This window comes from Schistocerca cancellata, unplaced genomic scaffold, assembly GCF_023864275.1.
Source record: "Schistocerca cancellata isolate TAMUIC-IGC-003103 unplaced genomic scaffold, iqSchCanc2.1 HiC_scaffold_601, whole genome shotgun sequence".
Lineage (NCBI taxonomy): Eukaryota > Metazoa > Arthropoda > Insecta > Orthoptera > Acrididae > Schistocerca > Schistocerca cancellata.
Window position 1 is genome coordinate 138,188 of NW_026046613.1, and position 19,209 is coordinate 157,396.

Consider the following 19,209-nt stretch of genomic DNA (forward strand, 5'->3'; position numbering starts at 1 on the left):
AGGAATAAATTCGTGGTTACAAATCAAATTTGGAACTCTACATTCCTACACAACAATAGGCGGTGACGTATTTCAGAAATCACCTGCCGATTCGTACTGTTTTGTCGTTTTCAAAGTCTTCTTGGCAAACTTGGTTAGCACATTCTCCCTCAAACTGAGTTAATTACTGCATTTTCGTACCATTACAGTAGTTTAAAAGGCTTAAGGAAGCATCTTTGTCCCAACAGAAACGTAGTTTGAAAATTGGGCTGGCAACATAACAAAAAAAAAAAAACGGGAAGGGAGCCAACAGCACCCGGGTTGACCCAGGCGGTCACCCATCCAAGTACTAGCCGGGCATGATGATGCTTAACTTCGGTGGTCGGACGAGAACCGGTGTATTCATCATGGTATCGCCGTTGGCGCTCATCTAATGTAGGAGCACGGCAGAATTCGCGTTCGGCTTTTCTCCCAACACACAAAATGTTAGTTTTCGGCCGCATTTGACGAAAGCGCTTCCTTCCGCAACCGCCAGTTCCTCGAGGACGGCGCGGGGAGGCGCGCCCGGCGTCCCAGCAGAGTGACGGCCGAATTGGCGGGCGCACCGCCGCGTGTGTGAGACGCACTGCTGCTCGTTGCACCCCCTGTCATTCGCTGGGCGCGTTCAGCCTTCGACACTAGCGGAGGACGCATCTTGTCCCTGGTGTTCAGCGGAGGGCCTGTGCGGGGTGTGGCAGTGTCGTGCTGGAGGGCCCACTGGTAGCGATGTGGGCTTCCACGCCTCGCCTCGCCTCGCCTCGCCTCGCCGCGCCTCACACCAGGTGTCTGCGTAGTTTGCAGTGCATTCGCACCATTCCTATCCCTGTCCCTGTCCCCGTCCCGACTTGTCCCGACTTTGCTCGACTGCCGCTCGCTGCCGCTCGGGTCGTGGTCCATATGACAGCGCAAGCACGAAAAACGTCTGCGGGACGAGACGAGACGAGACGAGACGAGACGACTAAGGAATAAATTCGTGGTTACAAATCAAATTTGGAACTCTACATTCCTACACAACAATAGGCGGTGACGTATTTCAGAAATCACCTGCCGATTCGTACTGTTTTGTCGTTTTCAAAGTCTTCTTGGCAAACTTGGTTAGCACATTCTCCCTCAAACTGAGTTAATTACTGCATTTTCGTACCATTACAGTAGTTTAAAAGGCTTAAGGAAGCATCTTTGTCCCAACAGAAACGTAGTTTGAAAATTGGGCTGGCAACATAACAAAAAAAAAAACGGGAAGGGAGCCAACAGCACCCGGGTTGACCCAGGCGGTCACCCATCCAAGTACTAGCCGGGCATGATGATGCTTAACTTCGGTGGTCGGACGAGAACCGGTGTATTCATCATGGTATCGCCGTTGGCGCTCATCTAATGTAGGAGCACGGCAGAATTCGCGTTCGGCTTTTCTCCCAACACACAAAATGTTAGTTTTCGGCCGCATTTGACGAAAGCGCTTCCTTCCGCAACCGCCAGTTCCTCGAGGACGGCGCGGGGAGGCGCGCCCGGCGTCCCAGCAGAGTGACGGCCGAATTGGCGGGCGCACCGCCGCGTGTGTGAGACGCACTGCTGCTCGTTGCACCCCCTGTCATTCGCTGGGCGCGTTCAGCCTTCGACACTAGCGGAGGACGCATCTTGTCCCTGGTGTTCAGCGGAGGGCCTGTGCGGGGTGTGGCAGTGTCGTGCTGGAGGGCCCACTGGTAGCGATGTGGGCTTCCTCGCCTCGCCTCGCCTCGCCTCGCCGCGCCTCACACCAGGTGTCTGCGTAGTTTGCAGTGCATTCGCACCATTCCTATCCCTGTCCCTGTCCCCGTCCCGACTTGTCCCGACTTTGCTCGACTGCCGCTCGCTGCCGCTCGGGTCGTGGTCCATATGACAGCGCAAGCACGAAAAACGTCTGCGGGACGAGACGAGACGAGACGAGACGAGACGACTAAGGAATAAATTCGTGGTTACAAATCAAATTTGGAACTCTACATTCCTACACAACAATAGGCGGTGACGTATTTCAGAAATCACCTGCCAATTCGTACTGTTTTGTCGTTTTCAAAGTCTTCTTGGCAAACTTGGTTAGCACATTCTCCCTCAAACTGAGTTAATTACTGCATTATCGTACCATTACAGTAGTTTAAACGGTTTAAGGAAGCATCTTTGTCACAACAGAAAGGTAGTTTGAAAATTGGGCTGGCGACATAACAAAAAAAAAAAAACAGGAAGGGAGCCAACAGCACCCGGGTTTCCCAGGCGGTCACCCATCCAAGTACTAGCCGGGCATGATGATGCTTAACTTCGGTGGTCGGACGAGAACCGGTGTATTCATCATGGTATCGCCGTTGGCGCTCATCTAATGTAGGAGCACGGCAGAATTCGCGTTCGGCTTTTCTCCCAACACACAAAATGTTAGTTTTCGGCCGCATTTGACGAAAGCGCTTCCTTCCGCAACCGCCAGTTCCTCGAGGACGGCGCGGGGAGGCGCGCCCGGCGTCCCAGCAGAGTGACGGCCGAATTGGCGGGCGCACCGCCGCGTGTGTGAGACGCACTGCTGCTCGTTGCACCCCCTGTCATTCGCTGGGCGCGTTCAGCCTTCGACACTAGCGGAGGACGCATCTTGTCCCTGGTGTTCAGCGGAGGGCCTGTGCGGGGTGTGGCAGTGTCGTGCTGGAGGGCCCACTGGTAGCGATGTGGGCTTCCACGCCTCGCCTCGCCTCGCCTCGCCTCGCCGCGCCTCACACCAGGTGTCTGCGTAGTTTGCAGTGCATTCGCACCATTCCTATCCCTGTCCCTGTCCCCGTCCCGACTTGTCCCGACTTTGCTCGACTGCCGCTCGCTGCCGCTCGGGTCGTGGTCCATATGACAGCGCAAGCACGAAAAACGTCTGCGGGACGAGACGAGACGAGACGAGACGAGACGACTAAGGAATAAATTCGTGGTTACAAATCAAATTTGGAACTCTACATTCCTACACAACAATAGGCGGTGACGTATTTCAGAAATCACCTGCCAATTCGTACTGTTTTGTCGTTTTCAAAGTCTTCTTGGCAAACTTGGTTAGCACATTCTCCCTCAAACTGAGTTAATTACTGCATTATCGTACCATTACAGTAGTTTAAACGGTTTAAGGAAGCATCTTTGTCACAACAGAAAGGTAGTTTGAAAATTGGGCTGGCGACATAACAAAAAAAAAAAAACAGGAAGGGAGCCAACAGCACCCGGGTTTCCCAGGCGGTCACCCATCCAAGTACTAGCAGGGCCCGATGATGCTTAACTTCGGTGATCGGACGAGAACCGGTGTATTCATCATGGTATCGCCGTTGGCGCTCATCTAATGTAGGAGCACGGCAGAATTCGCGTTCGGCTTTTCTCCCAACACACAAAATGTTAGTTTTCGGCCGCATTTGACGAAAGCGCTTCCTTCCGCAACCGCCAGTTCCTCGAGGACGGCGCGGGGAGGCGCGCCCGGCGTCCCAGCAGAGTGACGGCCGAATTGGCGGGCGCACCGCCGCGTGTGTGAGACGCACTGCTGCTCGTTGCACCCCCTGTCATTCGCTGGGCGCGTTCAGCCTTCGACACTAGCGGAGGACGCATCTTGTCCCTGGTGTTCAGCGGAGGGCCTGTGCGGGGTGTGGCAGTGTCGTGCTGGAGGGCCCACTGGTAGCGATGTGGGCTTCCTCGCCTCGCCTCGCCTCGCCTCGCCGCGCCTCACACCAGGTGTCTGCGTAGTTTGCAGTGCATTCGCACCATTCCTATCCCTGTCCCTGTCCCCGTCCCGACTTGTCCCGACTTTGCTCGACTGCCGCTCGCTGCCGCTCGGGTCGTGGTCCATATGACAGCGCAAGCACGAAAAACGTCTGCGGGACGAGACGAGACGAGACGAGACGAGACGACTAAGGAATAAATTCGTGGTTACAAATCAAATTTGGAACTCTACATTCCTACACAACAATAGGCGGTGACGTATTTCAGAAATCACCTGCCGATTCGTACTGTTTTGTCGTTTTCAAAGTCTTCTTGGCAAACTTGGTTAGCACATTCTCCCTCAAACTGAGTTAATTACTGCATTATCGTACCATTACAGTAGTTTAAACGGTTTAAGGAAGCATCTTTGTCACAACAGAAAGGTAGTTTGAAAATTGGGCTGGCGACATAACAAAAAAAAAAAAACAGGAAGGGAGCCAACAGCACCCGGGTTTCCCAGGCGGTCACCCATCCAAGTACTAGCAGGGCCCGATGATGCTTAACTTCGGTGATCGGACGAGAACCGGTGTATTCATCATGGTATCGCCGTTGGCGCTCATCTAATGTAGGAGCACGGCAGAATTCGCGTTCGGCTTTTCTCCCAACACACAAAATGTTAGTTTTCGGCCGCATTTGACGAAAGCGCTTCCTTCCGCAACCGCCAGTTCCTCGAGGACGGCGCGGGGAGGCGCGCCCGGCGTCCCAGCAGAGTGACGGCCGAATTGGCGGGCGCACCGCCGCGTGTGTGAGACGCACTGCTGCTCGTTGCACCCCCTGTCATTCGCTGGGCGCGTTCAGCCTTCGACACTAGCGGAGGACGCATCTTGTCCCTGGTGTTCAGCGGAGGGCCTGTGCGGGGTGTGGCAGTGTCGTGCTGGAGGGCCCACTGGTAGCGATGTGGGCTTCCACGCCTCGCCTCGCCTCGCCTCGCCTCGCCGCGCCTCACACCAGGTGTCTGCGTAGTTTGCAGTGCATTCGCACCATTCCTATCCCTGTCCCTGTCCCCGTCCCGACTTGTCCCGACTTTGCTCGACTGCCGCTCGCTGCCGCTCGGGTCGTGGTCCATATGACAGCGCAAGCACGAAAAACGTCTGCGGGACGAGACGAGACGAGACGAGACGAGACGACTAAGGAATAAATTCGTGGTTACAAATCAAATTTGGAACTCTACATTCCTACACAACAATAGGCGGTGACGTATTTCAGAAATCACCTGCCGATTCGTACTGTTTTGTCGTTTTCAAAGTCTTCTTGGCAAACTTGGTTAGCACATTCTCCCTCAAACTGAGTTAATTACTGCATTTTCGTACCATTACAGTAGTTTAAAAGGCTTAAGGAAGCATCTTTGTCCCAACAGAAACGTAGTTTGAAAATTGGGCTGGCAACATAACAAAAAAAAAAAAACGGGAAGGGAGCCAACAGCACCCGGGTTGACCCAGGCGGTCACCCATCCAAGTACTAGCCGGGCATGATGATGCTTAACTTCGGTGGTCGGACGAGAACCGGTGTATTCATCATGGTATCGCCGTTGGCGCTCATCTAATGTAGGAGCACGGCAGAATTCGCGTTCGGCTTTTCTCCCAACACACAAAATGTTAGTTTTCGGCCGCATTTGACGAAAGCGCTTCCTTCCGCAACCGCCAGTTCCTCGAGGACGGCGCGGGGAGGCGCGCCCGGCGTCCCAGCAGAGTGACGGCCGAATTGGCGGGCGCACCGCCGCGTGTGTGAGACGCACTGCTGCTCGTTGCACCCCCTGTCATTCGCTGGGCGCGTTCAGCCTTCGACACTAGCGGAGGACGCATCTTGTCCCTGGTGTTCAGCGGAGGGCCTGTGCGGGGTGTGGCAGTGTCGTGCTGGAGGGCCCACTGGTAGCGATGTGGGCTTCCTCGCCTCGCCTCGCCTCGCCTCGCCGCGCCTCACACCAGGTGTCTGCGTAGTTTGCAGTGCATTCGCACCATTCCTATCCCTGTCCCTGTCCCCGTCCCGACTTGTCCCGACTTTGCTCGACTGCCGCTCGCTGCCGCTCGGGTCGTGGTCCATATGACAGCGCAAGCACGAAAAACGTCTGCGGGACGAGACGAGACGAGACGAGACGAGACGACTAAGGAATAAATTCGTGGTTACAAATCAAATTTGGAACTCTACATTCCTACACAACAATAGGCGGTGACGTATTTCAGAAATCACCTGCCAATTCGTACTGTTTTGTCGTTTTCAAAGTCTTCTTGGCAAACTTGGTTAGCACATTCTCCCTCAAACTGAGTTAATTACTGCATTATCGTACCATTACAGTAGTTTAAACGGTTTAAGGAAGCATCTTTGTCACAACAGAAAGGTAGTTTGAAAATTGGGCTGGCGACATAACAAAAAAAAAAAAACAGGAAGGGAGCCAACAGCACCCGGGTTTCCCAGGCGGTCACCCATCCAAGTACTAGCAGGGCCCGATGATGCTTAACTTCGGTGATCGGACGAGAACCGGTGTATTCATCATGGTATCGCCGTTGGCGCTCATCTAATGTAGGAGCACGGCAGAATTCGCGTTCGGCTTTTCTCCCAACACACAAAATGTTAGTTTTCGGCCGCATTTGACGAAAGCGCTTCCTTCCGCAACCGCCAGTTCCTCGAGGACGGCGCGGGGAGGCGCGCCCGGCGTCCCAGCAGAGTGACGGCCGAATTGGCGGGCGCACCGCCGCGTGTGTGAGACGCACTGCTGCTCGTTGCACCCCCTGTCATTCGCTGGGCGCGTTCAGCCTTCGACACTAGCGGAGGACGCATCTTGTCCCTGGTGTTCAGCGGAGGGCCTGTGCGGGGTGTGGCAGTGTCGTGCTGGAGGGCCCACTGGTAGCGATGTGGGCTTCCACGCCTCGCCTCGCCTCGCCTCGCCTCGCCGCGCCTCACACCAGGTGTCTGCGTAGTTTGCAGTGCATTCGCACCATTCCTATCCCTGTCCCTGTCCCCGTCCCGACTTGTCCCGACTTTGCTCGACTGCCGCTCGCTGCCGCTCGGGTCGTGGTCCATATGACAGCGCAAGCACGAAAAACGTCTGCGGGACGAGACGAGACGAGACGAGACGAGACGACTAAGGAATAAATTCGTGGTTACAAATCAAATTTGGAACTCTACATTCCTACACAACAATAGGCGGTGACGTATTTCAGAAATCACCTGCCGATTCGTACTGTTTTGTCGTTTTCAAAGTCTTCTTGGCAAACTTGGTTAGCACATTCTCCCTCAAACTGAGTTAATTACTGCATTTTCGTACCATTACAGTAGTTTAAAAGGCTTAAGGAAGCATCTTTGTCCCAACAGAAACGTAGTTTGAAAATTGGGCTGGCAACATAACAAAAAAAAAAAAACGGGAAGGGAGCCAACAGCACCCGGGTTGACCCAGGCGGTCACCCATCCAAGTACTAGCCGGGCATGATGATGCTTAACTTCGGTGGTCGGACGAGAACCGGTGTATTCATCATGGTATCGCCGTTGGCGCTCATCTAATGTAGGAGCACGGCAGAATTCGCGTTCGGCTTTTCTCCCAACACACAAAATGTTAGTTTTCGGCCGCATTTGACGAAAGCGCTTCCTTCCGCAACCGCCAGTTCCTCGAGGACGGCGCGGGGAGGCGCGCCCGGCGTCCCAGCAGAGTGACGGCCGAATTGGCGGGCGCACCGCCGCGTGTGTGAGACGCACTGCTGCTCGTTGCACCCCCTGTCATTCGCTGGGCGCGTTCAGCCTTCGACACTAGCGGAGGACGCATCTTGTCCCTGGTGTTCAGCGGAGGGCCTGTGCGGGGTGTGGCAGTGTCGTGCTGGAGGGCCCACTGGTAGCGATGTGGGCTTCCTCGCCTCGCCTCGCCTCGCCTCGCCGCGCCTCACACCAGGTGTCTGCGTAGTTTGCAGTGCATTCGCACCATTCCTATCCCTGTCCCTGTCCCCGTCCCGACTTGTCCCGACTTTGCTCGACTGCCGCTCGCTGCCGCTCGGGTCGTGGTCCATATGACAGCGCAAGCACGAAAAACGTCTGCGGGACGAGACGAGACGAGACGAGACGAGACGACTAAGGAATAAATTCGTGGTTACAAATCAAATTTGGAACTCTACATTCCTACACAACAATAGGCGGTGACGTATTTCAGAAATCACCTGCCAATTCGTACTGTTTTGTCGTTTTCAAAGTCTTCTTGGCAAACTTGGTTAGCACATTCTCCCTCAAACTGAGTTAATTACTGCATTATCGTACCATTACAGTAGTTTAAACGGTTTAAGGAAGCATCTTTGTCACAACAGAAAGGTAGTTTGAAAATTGGGCTGGCGACATAACAAAAAAAAAAAAAACAGGAAGGGAGCCAACAGCACCCGGGTTTCCCAGGCGGTCACCCATCCAAGTACTAGGAGGGCCCGATGATGCTTAACTTCGGTGATCGGACGAGAACCGGTGTATTCATCATGGTATCGCCGTTGGCGCTCATCTAATGTAGGAGCACGGCAGAATTCGCGTTAGGCTTTTCTCCCAACACACAAAATGTTAGTTTTCGGCCGCATTTGACGAAAGCGCTTCCTTCCGCAACCGCCAGTTCCTCGAGGACGGCGCGGGGAGGCGCGCCCGGCGTCCCAGCAGAGTGACGGCCGAATTGGCGGGCGCACCGCCGCGTGTGTGAGACGCACTGCTGCTCGTTGCACCCCCTGTCATTCGCTGGGCGCGTTCAGCCTTCGACACTAGCGGAGGACGCATCTTGTCCCTGGTGTTCAGCGGAGGGCCTGTGCGGGGTGTGGCAGTGTCGTGCTGGAGGGCCCACTGGTAGCGATGTGGGCTTCCACGCCTCGCCTCGCCTCGCCTCGCCTCGCCGCGCCTCACACCAGGTGTCTGCGTAGTTTGCAGTGCATTCGCACCATTCCTATCCCTGTCCCTGTCCCCGTCCCGACTTGTCCCGACTTTGCTCGACTGCCGCTCGCTGCCGCTCGGGTCGTGGTCCATATGACAGCGCAAGCACGAAAAACGTCTGCGGGACGAGACGAGACGAGACGAGACGAGACGACTAAGGAATAAATTCGTGGTTACAAATCAAATTTGGAACTCTACATTCCTACACAACAATAGGCGGTGACGTATTTCAGAAATCACCTGCCGATTCGTACTGTTTTGTCGTTTTCAAAGTCTTCTTGGCAAACTTGGTTAGCACATTCTCCCTCAAACTGAGTTAATTACTGCATTTTCGTACCATTACAGTAGTTTAAAAGGCTTAAGGAAGCATCTTTGTCCCAACAGAAACGTAGTTTGAAAATTGGGCTGGCAACATAACAAAAAAAAAAAAACGGGAAGGGAGCCAACAGCACCCGGGTTGACCCAGGCGGTCACCCATCCAAGTACTAGCCGGGCATGATGATGCTTAACTTCGGTGGTCGGACGAGAACCGGTGTATTCATCATGGTATCGCCGTTGGCGCTCATCTAATGTAGGAGCACGGCAGAATTCGCGTTCGGCTTTTCTCCCAACACACAAAATGTTAGTTTTCGGCCGCATTTGACGAAAGCGCTTCCTTCCGCAACCGCCAGTTCCTCGAGGACGGCGCGGGGAGGCGCGCCCGGCGTCCCAGCAGAGTGACGGCCGAATTGGCGGGCGCACCGCCGCGTGTGTGAGACGCACTGCTGCTCGTTGCACCCCCTGTCATTCGCTGGGCGCGTTCAGCCTTCGACACTAGCGGAGGACGCATCTTGTCCCTGGTGTTCAGCGGAGGGCCTGTGCGGGGTGTGGCAGTGTCGTGCTGGAGGGCCCACTGGTAGCGATGTGGGCTTCCTCGCCTCGCCTCGCCTCGCCTCGCCGCGCCTCACACCAGGTGTCTGCGTAGTTTGCAGTGCATTCGCACCATTCCTATCCCTGTCCCTGTCCCCGTCCCGACTTGTCCCGACTTTGCTCGACTGCCGCTCGCTGCCGCTCGGGTCGTGGTCCATATGACAGCGCAAGCACGAAAAACGTCTGCGGGACGAGACGAGACGAGACGAGACGAGACGACTAAGGAATAAATTCGTGGTTACAAATCAAATTTGGAACTCTACATTCCTACACAACAATAGGCGGTGACGTATTTCAGAAATCACCTGCCAATTCGTACTGTTTTGTCGTTTTCAAAGTCTTCTTGGCAAACTTGGTTAGCACATTCTCCCTCAAACTGAGTTAATTACTGCATTATCGTACCATTACAGTAGTTTAAACGGTTTAAGGAAGCATCTTTGTCACAACAGAAAGGTAGTTTGAAAATTGGGCTGGCGACATAACAAAAAAAAAAAAAACAGGAAGGGAGCCAACAGCACCCGGGTTTCCCAGGCGGTCACCCATCCAAGTACTAGCAGGGCCCGATGATGCTTAACTTCGGTGATCGGACGAGAACCGGTGTATTCATCATGGTATCGCCGTTGGCGCTCATCTAATGTAGGAGCACGGCAGAATTCGCGTTCGGCTTTTCTCCCAACACACAAAATGTTAGTTTTCGGCCGCATTTGACGAAAGCGCTTCCTTCCGCAACCGCCAGTTCCTCGAGGACGGCGCGGGGAGGCGCGCCCGGCGTCCCAGCAGAGTGACGGCCGAATTGGCGGGCGCACCGCCGCGTGTGTGAGACGCACTGCTGCTCGTTGCACCCCCTGTCATTCGCTGGGCGCGTTCAGCCTTCGACACTAGCGGAGGACGCATCTTGTCCCTGGTGTTCAGCGGAGGGCCTGTGCGGGGTGTGGCAGTGTCGTGCTGGAGGGCCCACTGGTAGCGATGTGGGCTTCCACGCCTCGCCTCGCCTCGCCTCGCCTCGCCGCGCCTCACACCAGGTGTCTGCGTAGTTTGCAGTGCATTCGCACCATTCCTATCCCTGTCCCTGTCCCCGTCCCGACTTGTCCCGACTTTGCTCGACTGCCGCTCGCTGCCGCTCGGGTCGTGGTCCATATGACAGCGCAAGCACGAAAAACGTCTGCGGGACGAGACGAGACGAGACGAGACGAGACGACTAAGGAATAAATTCGTGGTTACAAATCAAATTTGGAACTCTACATTCCTACACAACAATAGGCGGTGACGTATTTCAGAAATCACCTGCCGATTCGTACTGTTTTGTCGTTTTCAAAGTCTTCTTGGCAAACTTGGTTAGCACATTCTCCCTCAAACTGAGTTAATTACTGCATTTTCGTACCATTACAGTAGTTTAAAAGGCTTAAGGAAGCATCTTTGTCCCAACAGAAACGTAGTTTGAAAATTGGGCTGGCAACATAACAAAAAAAAAAAAACGGGAAGGGAGCCAACAGCACCCGGGTTGACCCAGGCGGTCACCCATCCAAGTACTAGCCGGGCATGATGATGCTTAACTTCGGTGGTCGGACGAGAACCGGTGTATTCATCATGGTATCGCCGTTGGCGCTCATCTAATGTAGGAGCACGGCAGAATTCGCGTTCGGCTTTTCTCCCAACACACAAAATGTTAGTTTTCGGCCGCATTTGACGAAAGCGCTTCCTTCCGCAACCGCCAGTTCCTCGAGGACGGCGCGGGGAGGCGCGCCCGGCGTCCCAGCAGAGTGACGGCCGAATTGGCGGGCGCACCGCCGCGTGTGTGAGACGCACTGCTGCTCGTTGCACCCCCTGTCATTCGCTGGGCGCGTTCAGCCTTCGACACTAGCGGAGGACGCATCTTGTCCCTGGTGTTCAGCGGAGGGCCTGTGCGGGGTGTGGCAGTGTCGTGCTGGAGGGCCCACTGGTAGCGATGTGGGCTTCCTCGCCTCGCCTCGCCTCGCCTCGCCGCGCCTCACACCAGGTGTCTGCGTAGTTTGCAGTGCATTCGCACCATTCCTATCCCTGTCCCTGTCCCCGTCCCGACTTGTCCCGACTTTGCTCGACTGCCGCTCGCTGCCGCTCGGGTCGTGGTCCATATGACAGCGCAAGCACGAAAAACGTCTGCGGGACGAGACGAGACGAGACGAGACGAGACGACTAAGGAATAAATTCGTGGTTACAAATCAAATTTGGAACTCTACATTCCTACACAACAATAGGCGGTGACGTATTTCAGAAATCACCTGCCAATTCGTACTGTTTTGTCGTTTTCAAAGTCTTCTTGGCAAACTTGGTTAGCACATTCTCCCTCAAACTGAGTTAATTACTGCATTATCGTACCATTACAGTAGTTTAAACGGTTTAAGGAAGCATCTTTGTCACAACAGAAAGGTAGTTTGAAAATTGGGCTGGCGACATAACAAAAAAAAAAAAACAGGAAGGGAGCCAACAGCACCCGGGTTTCCCAGGCGGTCACCCATCCAAGTACTAGCAGGGCCCGATGATGCTTAACTTCGGTGATCGGACGAGAACCGGTGTATTCATCATGGTATCGCCGTTGGCGCTCATCTAATGTAGGAGCACGGCAGAATTCGCGTTCGGCTTTTCTCCCAACACACAAAATGTTAGTTTTCGGCCGCATTTGACGAAAGCGCTTCCTTCCGCAACCGCCAGTTCCTCGAGGACGGCGCGGGGAGGCGCGCCCGGCGTCCCAGCAGAGTGACGGCCGAATTGGCGGGCGCACCGCCGCGTGTGTGAGACGCACTGCTGCTCGTTGCACCCCCTGTCATTCGCTGGGCGCGTTCAGCCTTCGACACTAGCGGAGGACGCATCTTGTCCCTGGTGTTCAGCGGAGGGCCTGTGCGGGGTGTGGCAGTGTCGTGCTGGAGGGCCCACTGGTAGCGATGTGGGCTTCCACGCCTCGCCTCGCCTCGCCTCGCCTCGCCGCGCCTCACACCAGGTGTCTGCGTAGTTTGCAGTGCATTCGCACCATTCCTATCCCTGTCCCTGTCCCCGTCCCGACTTGTCCCGACTTTGCTCGACTGCCGCTCGCTGCCGCTCGGGTCGTGGTCCATATGACAGCGCAAGCACGAAAAACGTCTGCGGGACGAGACGAGACGAGACGAGACGAGACGACTAAGGAATAAATTCGTGGTTACAAATCAAATTTGGAACTCTACATTCCTACACAACAATAGGCGGTGACGTATTTCAGAAATCACCTGCCGATTCTTACTGTTTTGTCGTTTTCAAAGTCTTCTTGGCAAACTTGGTTAGCACATTCTCCCTCAAACTGAGTTAATTACTGCATTTTCGTACCATTACAGTAGTTTAAAAGGCTTAAGGAAGCATCTTTGTCCCAACAGAAACGTAGTTTGAAAATTGGGCTGGCAACATAACAAAAAAAAAAAAACGGGAAGGGAGCCAACAGCACCCGGGTTGACCCAGGCGGTCACCCATCCAAGTACTAGCCGGGCATGATGATGCTTAACTTCGGTGGTCGGACGAGAACCGGTGTATTCATCATGGTATCGCCGTTGGCGCTCATCTAATGTAGGAGCACGGCAGAATTCGCGTTCGGCTTTTCTCCCAACACACAAAATGTTAGTTTTCGGCCGCATTTGACGAAAGCGCTTCCTTCCGCAACCGCCAGTTCCTCGAGGACGGCGCGGGGAGGCGCGCCCGGCGTCCCAGCAGAGTGACGGCCGAATTGGCGGGCGCACCGCCGCGTGTGTGAGACGCACTGCTGCTCGTTGCACCCCCTGTCATTCGCTGGGCGCGTTCAGCCTTCGACACTAGCGGAGGACGCATCTTGTCCCTGGTGTTCAGCGGAGGGCCTGTGCGGGGTGTGGCAGTGTCGTGCTGGAGGGCCCACTGGTAGCGATGTGGGCTTCCTCGCCTCGCCTCGCCTCGCCTCGCCGCGCCTCACACCAGGTGTCTGCGTAGTTTGCAGTGCATTCGCACCATTCCTATCCCTGTCCCTGTCCCCGTCCCGACTTGTCCCGACTTTGCTCGACTGCCGCTCGCTGCCGCTCGGGTCGTGGTCCATATGACAGCGCAAGCACGAAAAACGTCTGCGGGACGAGACGAGACGAGACGAGACGAGACGACTAAGGAATAAATTCGTGGTTACAAATCAAATTTGGAACTCTACATTCCTACACAACAATAGGCGGTGACGTATTTCAGAAATCACCTGCCAATTCGTACTGTTTTGTCGTTTTCAAAGTCTTCTTGGCAAACTTGGTTAGCACATTCTCCCTCAAACTGAGTTAATTACTGCATTATCGTACCATTACAGTAGTTTAAACGGTTTAAGGAAGCATCTTTGTCACAACAGAAAGGTAGTTTGAAAATTGGGCTGGCGACATAACAAAAAAAAAAAAACAGGAAGGGAGCCAACAGCACCCGGGTTTCCCAGGCGGTCACCCATCCAAGTACTAGCAGGGCCCGATGATGCTTAACTTCGGTGATCGGACGAGAACCGGTGTATTCATCATGGTATGGCCGTTGGCGCTCATCTAATGTAGGAGCACGGCAGAATTCGCGTTCGGCTTTTCTCCCAACACACAAAATGTTAGTTTTCGGCCGCATTTGACGAAAGCGCTTCCTTCCGCAACCGCCAGTTCCTCGAGGACGGCGCGGGGAGGCGCGCCCGGCGTCCCAGCAGAGTGACGGCCGAATTGGCGGGCGCACCGCCGCGTGTGTGAGACGCACTGCTGCTCGTTGCACCCCCTGTCATTCGCTGGGCGCGTTCAGCCTTCGACACTAGCGGAGGACGCATCTTGTCCCTGGTGTTCAGCGGAGGGCCTGTGCGGGGTGTGGCAGTGTCGTGCTGGAGGGCCCACTGGTAGCGATGTGGGCTTCCACGCCTCGCCTCGCCTCGCCTCGCCTCGCCGCGCCTCACACCAGGTGTCTGCGTAGTTTGCAGTGCATTCGCACCATTCCTATCCCTGTCCCTGTCCCCGTCCCGACTTGTCCCGACTTTGCTCGACTGCCGCTCACTGCCGCTCGGGTCGTGGTCCATATGACAGCGCAAGCACGAAAAACGTCTGCGGGACGAGACGAGACGAGACGAGACGAGACGACTAAGGAATAAATTCGTGGTTACAAATCAAATTTGGAACTCTACATTCCTACACAACAATAGGCGGTGACGTATTTCAGAAATCACCTGCCGATTCGTACTGTTTTGTCGTTTTCAAAGTCTTCTTGGCAAACTTGGTTAGCACATTCTCCCTCAAACTGAGTTAATTACTGCATTTTCGTACCATTACAGTAGTTTAAAAGGCTTAAGGAAGCATCTTTGTCCCAACAGAAACGTAGTTTGAAAATTGGGCTGGCAACATAACAAAAAAAAAAAAACAGGAAGGGAGCCAACAGCACCCGGGTTGACCCAGGCGGTCACCCATCCAAGTAATAGCCGGGCATGATGATGCTTAACTTCGGTGGTCGGACGAGAACCGGTGTATTCATCATGGTATCGCCGTTGGCGCTCATCTAATGTAGGAGCACGGCAGAATTCGCGTTCGGCTTTTCTCCCAACACACAAAATGTTAGTTTTCGGCCGCATTTGACGAAAGCGCTTCCTTCCGCAACCGCCAGTTCCTCGAGGACGGCGCGGGGAGGCGCGCCCGGCGTCCCAGCAGAGTGACGGCCGAATTGGCGGGCGCACCGCCGCGTGTGTGAGACGCACTGCTGCTCGTTGCTCCCCTGTCATTCGCTGGGCGCGTTCAGCCTTCGACACTAGCGGAGGACGCATCTTGTCCCTGGTGTTCAGCGGAGGGCCTGTGCGGGGTGTGGCAGTGTCGTGCTGGAGGGCCCACTGGTAGCGATGTGGGCTTCCTCGCCTCGCCTCGCCTCGCCTCGCCGCGCCTCACACCAGGTGTCTGCGTAGTTTGCAGTGCATTCGCACCATTCCTATCCCTGTCCCTGTCCCCGTCCCGACTTGTCCCGACTTTGCTCGACTGCCGCTCGCTGCCGCTCGGGTCGTGGTCCATATGACAGCGCAAGCACGAAAAACGTCTGCGGGACGAGACGAGACGAGACGAGACGAGACGACTAAGGAATAAATTCGTGGTTACAAATCAAATTTGGAACTCTACATTCCTACACAACAATAGGCGGTGACGTATTTCAGAAATCACCTGCCAATTCGTACTGTTTTGTCGTTTTCAAAGTCTTCTTGGCAAACTTGGTTAGCACATTCTCCCTCAAACTGAGTTAATTACTGCATTTTCGTACCATTACAGTAGTTTAAAAGGCTTAAGGAAGCATCTTTGTCCCAACAGAAACGTAGTTTGAAAATTGGGCTGGCAACATAACAAAAAAAAAAAAAACGGGAAGGGAGCCAACAGCACCCGGGTTGACCCAGGCGGTCACCCATCCAAGTACTAGCCGGGCATGATGATGCTTAACTTCGGTGGTCGGACGAGAACCGGTGTATTCATCATGGTATCGCCGTTGGCGCTCATCTAATGTAGGAGCACGGCAGAATTCGCGTTCGGCTTTTCTCCCAACACACAAAATGTTAGTTTTCGGCCGCATTTGACGAAAGCGCTTCCTTCCGCAACCGCCAGTTCCTCGAGGACGGCGCGGGGAGGCGCGCCCGGCGTCCCAGCAGAGTGACGGCCGAATTGGCGGGCGCACCGCCGCGTGTGTGAGACGCACTGCTGCTCGTTGCACCCCCTGTCATTCGCTGGGCGCGTTCAGCCTTCGACACTAGCGGAGGACGCATCTTGTCCCTGGTGTTCAGCGGAGGGCCTGTGCGGGGTGTGGCAGTGTCGTGCTGGAGGGCCCACTGGTAGCGATGTGGGCTTCCTCGCCTCGCCTCGCCTCGCCTCGCCGCGCCTCACACCAGGTGTCTGCGTAGTTTGCAGTGCATTCGCACCATTCCTATCCCTGTCCCTGTCCCCGTCCCGACTTGTCCCGACTTTGCTCGACTGCCGCTCGCTGCCGCTCGGGTCGTGGTCCATATGACAGCGCAAGCACGAAAAACGTCTGCGGGACGAGACGAGACGAGACGAGACGAGACGACTAAGGAATAAATTCGTGGTTACAAATCAAATTTGGAACTCTACATTCCTACACAACAATAGGCGGTGACGTATTTCAGAAATCACCTGCCAATTCGTACTGTTTTGTCGTTTTCAAAGTCTTCTTGGCAAACTTGGTTAGCACATTCTCCCTCAAACTGAGTTAATTACTGCATTATCGTACCATTACAGTAGTTTAAACGGTTTAAGGAAGCATCTTTGTCACAACAGAAAGGTAGTTTGAAAATTGGGCTGGCGACATAACAAAAAAAAAAAAACAGGAAGGGAGCCAACAGCACCCGGGTTTCCCAGGCGGTCACCCATCCAAGTACTAGCAGGGCCCGATGATGCTTAACTTCGGTGATCGGACGAGAACCGGTGTATTCATCATGGTATGGCCGTTGGCGCTCATCTAATGTAGGAGCACGGCAGAATTCGCGTTCGGCTTTTCTCCCAACACACAAAATGTTAGTTTTCGGCCGCATTTGACGAAAGCGCTTCCTTCCGCAACCGCCAGTTCCTCGAGGACGGCGCGGGGAGGCGCGCCCGGCGTCCCAGCAGAGTGACGGCCGAATTGGCGGGCGCACCGCCGCGTGTGTGAGACGCACTGCTGCTCGTTGCACCCCCTGTCATTCGCTGGGCGCGTTCAGCCTTCGACACTAGCGGAGGACGCATCTTGTCCCTGGTGTTCAGCGGAGGGCCTGTGCGGGGTGTGGCAGTGTCGTGCTGGAGGGCCCACTGGTAGCGATGTGGGCTTCCACGCCTCGCCTCGCCTCGCCTCGCCTCGCCGCGCCTCACACCAGGTGTCTGCGTAGTTTGCAGTGCATTCGCACCATTCCTATCCCTGTCCCTGTCCCCGTCCCGACTTGTCCCGACTTTGCTCGACTGCCGCTCGCTGCCGCTCGGGTCGTGGTCCATATGACAGCGCAAGCACGAAAAACGTCTGCGGGACGAGACGAGACGAGACGAGACGAGACGACTAAGGAATAAATTCGTGGTTACAAATCAAATTTGGAACTCTACATTCCTACACAACAATAGGCGGTGACGTATTTCAGAAATCACCTGCCGATTCGTACTGTTTTGTCGTTTTCAAAGTCTTCTTGGCAAACTTGGTTAGCACATTCTCCCTCAAACTGAGTTAATTACTGCATTTTCGTACCATTACAGTAGTTTAAAAGGCTTAAGGAAGCATCTTTGTCCCAACAGAAACGTAGTTTGAAAATTGGGCTGGCAACATAACAAAAAAAAAAACGGGAAGGGAGCCAACAGCACCCGGGTTGACCCAGGCGGTCACCCATCCAAGTACTAGCCGGGCATGATGATGCTTAACTTCGGTGGTCGGACGAGAACCGGTGTATTCATCATGGTATCGCCGTTGGCGCTCATCTAATGTAGGAGCACGGCAGAATTCGCGTTCGGCTTTTCTCCCAACACACAAAATGTTAGTTTTCGGCCGCATTTGACGAAAGCGCTTCCTTCCGCAACCGCCAGTTCCTCGAGGACGGCGCGGGGAGGCGCGCCCGGCGTCCCAGCAGAGTGACGGCCGAATTGGCGGGCGCACCGCCGCGTGTGTGAGACGCACTGCTGCTCGTTGCTCCCCTGTCATTCGCTGGGCGCGTTCAGCCTTCGACACTAGCGGAGGACGCATCTTGTCCCTGGTGTTCAGCGGAGGGCCTGTGCGGGGTGTGGCAGTGTCGTGCTGGAGGGCCCACTGGTAGCGATGTGGGCTTCCTCGCCTCGCCTCGCCTCGCCTCGCCGCGCCTCACACCAGGTGTCTGCGTAGTTTGCAGTGCATTCGCACCATTCCTATCCCTGTCCCTGTCCCCGTCCCGACTTGTCCCGACTTTGCTCGACTGCCGCTCGCTGCCGCTCGGGTCGTGGTCCATATGACAGCGCAAGCACGAAAAACGTCTGCGAGACGAGACGAGACGAGACGAGACGAGACGACTAAGGAATAAATTCGTGGTTACAAATCAAATTTGGAACTCTACATTCCTACACAACAATAGGCGGTGACGTATTTCAGAAATCACCTGCCAATTCGTACTGTTTTGTCGTTTTCAAAGTCTTCTTGGCAAACTTGGTTAGCACATTCTCCCTCAAACTGAGTTAATTACTGCATTATCGTACCATTACAGTAGTTTAAACGGTTTAAGGAAGCATCTTTGTCACAACAGAAAGGTAGTTTGAAAATTGGGCTGGCGACATAACAAAAAAAAAAAAACAGGAAGGGAGCCAACAGCACCCGGGTTTCCCAGGCGGTCACCCATCCAAGTACTAGCAGGGCCCGATGATGCTTAACTTCGGTGATCGGACGAGAACCGGTGTATTCATCATGGTATCGCCGTTGGCGCTCATCTAATGTAGGAGCACGGCAGAATTCGCGTTCGGCTTTTCTCCCAACACACAAAATGTTAGTTTTCGGCCGCATTTGACGAAAGCGCTTCCTTCCGCAACCGCCAGTTCCTCGAGGACGGCGCGGGGAGGCGCGCCCGGCGTCCCAGCAGAGTGACGGCCGAATTGGCGGGCGCACCGCCGCGTGTGTGAGACGCACTGCTGCTCGTTGCACCCCCTGTCATTCGCTGGGCGCGTTCAGCCTTCGACACTAGCGGAGGACGCA

General features: G+C 54.8%; 10 non-coding genes and 10 pseudogenes across 10 annotated transcripts; all 20 read right to left on the reverse strand.

Annotated features, from left to right (window-relative positions):
* Positions 1 to 283: 283 nt before the first annotated feature.
* LOC126134412 (5S ribosomal RNA) lies at positions 284 to 403 on the reverse strand (annotated as a pseudogene).
* Positions 404 to 1,260: 857 nt separating this feature from the next.
* On the reverse strand, positions 1,261 to 1,380 carry LOC126134413 (5S ribosomal RNA; annotated as a pseudogene).
* Positions 1,381 to 2,234: 854 nt separating this feature from the next.
* LOC126134302 (5S ribosomal RNA) lies at positions 2,235 to 2,353 on the reverse strand. Its single transcript, XR_007527704.1, has one exon. It is a non-coding gene; the product is annotated as a 5S ribosomal RNA (ribosomal RNA).
* An 859-nt stretch (positions 2,354 to 3,212) lies between these two features.
* Positions 3,213 to 3,331, reverse strand: LOC126134231 (5S ribosomal RNA). Its single transcript, XR_007527640.1, has one exon. It is a non-coding gene; the product is annotated as a 5S ribosomal RNA (ribosomal RNA).
* Positions 3,332 to 4,185: 854 nt separating this feature from the next.
* Positions 4,186 to 4,304, reverse strand: LOC126134232 (5S ribosomal RNA). The gene has a single exon (XR_007527641.1). It is a non-coding gene; the product is annotated as a 5S ribosomal RNA (ribosomal RNA).
* An 859-nt stretch (positions 4,305 to 5,163) lies between these two features.
* Positions 5,164 to 5,283, reverse strand: LOC126134414 (5S ribosomal RNA; annotated as a pseudogene).
* Positions 5,284 to 6,137: 854 nt separating this feature from the next.
* LOC126134233 (5S ribosomal RNA) lies at positions 6,138 to 6,256 on the reverse strand. The gene has a single exon (XR_007527642.1). It is a non-coding gene; the product is annotated as a 5S ribosomal RNA (ribosomal RNA).
* An 859-nt stretch (positions 6,257 to 7,115) lies between these two features.
* LOC126134415 (5S ribosomal RNA) lies at positions 7,116 to 7,235 on the reverse strand (annotated as a pseudogene).
* Positions 7,236 to 8,090: 855 nt separating this feature from the next.
* LOC126134301 (5S ribosomal RNA) lies at positions 8,091 to 8,209 on the reverse strand. Its single transcript, XR_007527703.1, has one exon. It is a non-coding gene; the product is annotated as a 5S ribosomal RNA (ribosomal RNA).
* An 859-nt stretch (positions 8,210 to 9,068) lies between these two features.
* Positions 9,069 to 9,188, reverse strand: LOC126134416 (5S ribosomal RNA; annotated as a pseudogene).
* Positions 9,189 to 10,043: 855 nt separating this feature from the next.
* On the reverse strand, positions 10,044 to 10,162 carry LOC126134235 (5S ribosomal RNA). The gene has a single exon (XR_007527643.1). It is a non-coding gene; the product is annotated as a 5S ribosomal RNA (ribosomal RNA).
* An 859-nt stretch (positions 10,163 to 11,021) lies between these two features.
* Positions 11,022 to 11,141, reverse strand: LOC126134417 (5S ribosomal RNA; annotated as a pseudogene).
* Positions 11,142 to 11,995: 854 nt separating this feature from the next.
* Positions 11,996 to 12,114, reverse strand: LOC126134236 (5S ribosomal RNA). The gene has a single exon (XR_007527644.1). It is a non-coding gene; the product is annotated as a 5S ribosomal RNA (ribosomal RNA).
* An 859-nt stretch (positions 12,115 to 12,973) lies between these two features.
* LOC126134418 (5S ribosomal RNA) lies at positions 12,974 to 13,093 on the reverse strand (annotated as a pseudogene).
* An 854-nt stretch (positions 13,094 to 13,947) lies between these two features.
* On the reverse strand, positions 13,948 to 14,066 carry LOC126134198 (5S ribosomal RNA). Its single transcript, XR_007527610.1, has one exon. It is a non-coding gene; the product is annotated as a 5S ribosomal RNA (ribosomal RNA).
* Positions 14,067 to 14,925: 859 nt separating this feature from the next.
* LOC126134424 (5S ribosomal RNA) lies at positions 14,926 to 15,045 on the reverse strand (annotated as a pseudogene).
* An 854-nt stretch (positions 15,046 to 15,899) lies between these two features.
* LOC126134419 (5S ribosomal RNA) lies at positions 15,900 to 16,019 on the reverse strand (annotated as a pseudogene).
* An 854-nt stretch (positions 16,020 to 16,873) lies between these two features.
* On the reverse strand, positions 16,874 to 16,992 carry LOC126134199 (5S ribosomal RNA). Its single transcript, XR_007527611.1, has one exon. It is a non-coding gene; the product is annotated as a 5S ribosomal RNA (ribosomal RNA).
* Positions 16,993 to 17,849: 857 nt separating this feature from the next.
* LOC126134420 (5S ribosomal RNA) lies at positions 17,850 to 17,969 on the reverse strand (annotated as a pseudogene).
* Positions 17,970 to 18,822: 853 nt separating this feature from the next.
* LOC126134237 (5S ribosomal RNA) lies at positions 18,823 to 18,941 on the reverse strand. Its single transcript, XR_007527645.1, has one exon. It is a non-coding gene; the product is annotated as a 5S ribosomal RNA (ribosomal RNA).
* Positions 18,942 to 19,209: the final 268 nt, after the last annotated feature.